Here is a 4,428-nt window from a genome sequence, read left to right as displayed (position 1 = left end):
TGGGGCATTATGCTGTGTCAGCTATGGGGCATTATACTGTGTCAGCTATGGGGCATTATACTGTGTCAGCTATGGAGCATTATACTGTGTCAGCTATGGGGCATTATACTGTGTCAGCTATGGGGCATTATGCTGTGTCAGCTATGGGGCATTATGCTGTGTCAGCTATGGGGCATTATGCTGTGTCAGCTATGGGGCATTATGCTGGGTCAGCTATGGGGCATTATGCTGTGTCAGCTATGGGCCATTATGCTGTGTCAGCTATGGGGCATTATACTGTGTCAGCTATGGGGCATTATGCTGTGTCAGCTATGGGGCATTATGCTGTGTCAGCTATGGGGCATTATACTGTGTCAGCTATGGGGCATTATGCTGTGTAGAGGCAGCTATGAAGGGCATTATACTGTGGGGGCAGCTACGGGGGACATTATACTGAGCAATTACAAGAGCTGCAGGTCCAAGGGGGGAGACGCTGTGTAGCACAATATACAAGGAGGGATTCTTGTATAGCACTATATAGAAGGGAGCGCTGTGTATCACTATATCTAAGGGGGATTGCTGTGTAGCACTATATACAAGAGGGGGAGGGCTATGTGACGCTATTTACAGAGGGGGAGGACTGTGTAGCGCTATTTACAGGGGGCTGTGTGTGGTGCTATCTACAGTGTTTGACACAATTATATTCAGGGGCGCAGTCTATGGTGCTATAATATTTAGGGGCACAGTGTTTGTACTATTTTACTCAGGGGCGCAGTGTTTGGTGCTATTATATTTAGGGGCACAGTGTGTGGCACCATGATAATATTATCTTTGTTTATAGGTGTGGAAATGTTGGAAAAGTGAGGAGCCGAAGACATCTGAGTGGCAAATTCTGCAGAAATGGATCATGGCCGGGAAAAGTCGTCATGAAGTCTGGACTGGATGGAGAAGAGGAAAAAAACTACGTCGTCACCTGTGAGTCACTAGATTTATAGAGAATCTGTCGCCTCTCCTGACATGTTTATTATAGGAAATCATTGTATTTCACAAAGTCTTTCTGCAGTCCAGGACTGATAGACAATTCCCCTTGTCAGGAGGATGTGTCCTAGCACAGTGTGATACTGTCAGTATGTAGGGACACAGCCCTGTGACAAGGGAAATCGTAACACTGTTAATGCTTGCCCAAAAAAGTAGTGTTAAAAATAGTTACGGTGCGGCAGGGCGGCGGTGAGGAAGGGGGGCCCAAGTTTGGGTAACAGCCCAGGGCCCATGGTCTACTTAATCCGCCACTGCATAGGGATACATTCTATAGACAAGGTGAATGCTAACACTCAATTGCTATTTAGGCTAGGACTTCACAGAGACTGATTGATTTAAATTGATCTTATTTTTAAATTCTATTACTTATTTAAGGGTTGCATGCAACTCAATGTATAGCTTTGTACTGCGGCTGTTGATTTGTAAGTAAAATCAATTAGTTGCATGCCAATACGTTTCCATGATGGCCTTATTTTCACATTTCCAGGAAAAATAACAGAAGACCATCACAACACAGAGTTCTGAGTAAAGATGCTCCATATCAGGAGAGCTGACAGGTCCGCCTTAAAATGGGTAAATCACAGGTGACGTCTTTTCTGATTGTAGACTTTCTCTTTCCATTTTATCTCCACCCAGCCAGGACCGCTATGATGACTTCTCCTGACATAACATTACAGAGTTTGCTGCTGAGATATCTTTAGTTCTTCACTTCTGCAGCCATCTTCAGCTTCTAGAGCAACGTAAAGAATTCAGACCACAAAATAGACCCCATAATTCATGCAGACCCCAGACCAGACCACCAAATAAATTTAGACACCAGCCTAAACCCCTATATAAATTCAGACCCTAGACCAGACCCCAGAACAGACCCAATTAACTGCAGACCCCAGGCAAGACTCCAAAATTTAAACCCCAAAACAGAGTAAATAAAATGAATGCAGACCCTAGACCAGACATCTAAATAATGTCAGACCTCAGACCAGACCCCTCAATTAATTGCAGACCACAGACCAGACCGCTAAATTCAGACCCCAAACCAGAGTAAAGAAAATGGATTTAGATACCTGACCAAATAAATAAATTCAAATCCCAGAACAGACCCTTAAATTCATGCAGATCCCAGATAAATGAGTTGGTCGATTGCAAGCAGCTTGTAATGAGGGCGAGCCGTATAACCTCCATTTCCAGCTTATAAACTGATTATGTTATTAAATTGGTTGCCTGTTTCTTTATATTAACTGTTTAGGTGCTCACTGTTAATGTATATTTGTGTATCTGTTGTGTTTCACTGTATAGAAGGTTTTGTCTTACAGGTTGGCAGGAGGACAGGCCGCAGTTCCCAGTGGCACTGTCTTATGTGCGGTGCTGTCACTGTACATAGCAATGAGAGGCTGCTGGACAGTGACAGGGAGGTACAGGGGGTTTGGAAAGAAAGAGCCTGGTGCTGGCTGGGATCAGAGTGTAATGGCAGTGATGCGCTGCGCCACCATGAAGTCAGGTGAGACGGTGAGAGTCAATAACAAAGCAGAAAATAAGCTAACAAAATGACCTCTTATGGTCTGTAGGCTGATAGAGAAGGCCTATCCTACGTAGGGGTAGGCCTATAAGTGTAGGCTGTCACTGAAACATGCGTGGCTGAAGAGTACCGTCAGCCTAGAGTGGTTCGCTCTGAGGAGTCTACTGGAGCTGTGAGAATAGTCAGCCTGGCATGGGAACCAGTGGTCAGTAGAGCAGTACTGTGCTCAAACCCAGGAGAGGCTGTAACTAGGTCCTGATTAGGATAAAGAACGTTCCATGTATTAGAGGGCCGCTTAGATAGCTGCAGTGATGAATGGTTGCCCTGCAGGCCTGAAATGTGGCCTAGTAGTACACTCCTGAATTGTACTGGACTGGGTGCAGTAGTCACTACGACGAGTGGTGTGGTAGGAGCCCTTCAGCGTCAGGACCCTAGTAAGAGTGCATAGGAGCAGATATTTAATATAGTAAAAAGTATTAAAACTTATAAAACCCACTGTGTCAGTTGTATCGGGGCAGCCCCCTTCATCAGGAATACTATGTTTCACAGCATTGAAACAATTTAAATGTCTCTATATTATATAAACAAACCTTTCTACGTTTACTCACGCAATACCGGAAGTGACATTCCGAACTCTAAGGCCCTGTTCACACAGAGTGTTTTTGCAGGCAGAAAAATTTTGAGGCAGACTTTGACCTGCCTGCGATTTGCGCAGCATTTACCATTGTGTTTTTCACCCGTGGCCACTGCGCGCCGCGTGCAAAAAACACTGTGAAAAACACTTTCTCTGCCTCTCATTGATTTCAATGGGAGGTCAGAGGCGGAACTGCGAGCCGCTAAAAGCTGCTGCAGAAAAGAAACGCCTCCGCCTTCCATTGAAATTAATAGAAGACAGTTTCGGCCGTTTTTTGGTGCTGATTCCAATGCGGTTTCCGTGTCAAAATCAGCGTAAAAAAACTCATTGTGATCTGGGCCTAAATCTCTTTATACTTCCTATAATGGACATATCTCTCTATGGCAGATGTTTCGGGAGAGGTTCTTTCTCGCTCTTTTACCCTTTCTATTGCTCTAATGCTTCATCCCAATTACATTATTTAATACAGGGAATTTCTTATATTTCTTTTTCCATGCAAAAATACATATATTAATAAAATAGGATAAAAACAACCAATATGAATCTATGGGGAATAGTAAAGACTCATTTACTTTACTCGTTCTCAAACTCTAATATTATTCCCAAACCCTATTCCTTTCTTTAGTATTTCTTATTTTTTGGATAGGATGGTGCGACTATATCATTTATTATTCTTGGTCTTTTTACGATCATTTGTGGGGCCCTTCTTACTTCATCTTTCAAAAACAGATCACTTAATAGTATTTCCCAATTTCTCTTTAGGATTCTTTTAATTTCTTCAATATTACCATTATATTTAGCAAAATAATGTCAGTCCAAATTTATCTTTCTCTTTTTTCCATCTTGCTTTTTTACAAGGTATAACTTTTCCCTGTTCCTTGTTATCTAGGCAGTCTTTCTGTTTCGTTTTTGACACCTTTTTCTTTACTCCCTCTATAATATTTTTTTTGCTATTTTACGCAAGCATACATCATAAGCACAAGAAAATAGACAAACGCACAAGAAACAAACCCAATCCCGAAAGACACAACCCAATTCAGGGCGGCAGGGTGGGAGCTAACTTTTGTACCTGTTATTCCTCCCGCTGCTTCCGGCTCAATGCCGAAAACAGCGGGAGGAACAGATACCGAACCCCAACTCCTCCCCTCTCCATCTCTCCATCTCCTCCCTCTCCCTGCCTCCACTAACCCTTTCCCCCCTGATTGGCTAACCTTCCCTCCTATGGCAGTCATGGAGGCTTTCCCTTAAGCCCTCCGTGCTG

Source organism: Rhinoderma darwinii, chromosome 7 (genome assembly GCF_050947455.1).
Source record: "Rhinoderma darwinii isolate aRhiDar2 chromosome 7, aRhiDar2.hap1, whole genome shotgun sequence".
Classification (NCBI taxonomy): Eukaryota; Metazoa; Chordata; class Amphibia; order Anura; family Rhinodermatidae; genus Rhinoderma; species Rhinoderma darwinii.
This window is presented reverse-complemented; position numbering follows the sequence as displayed.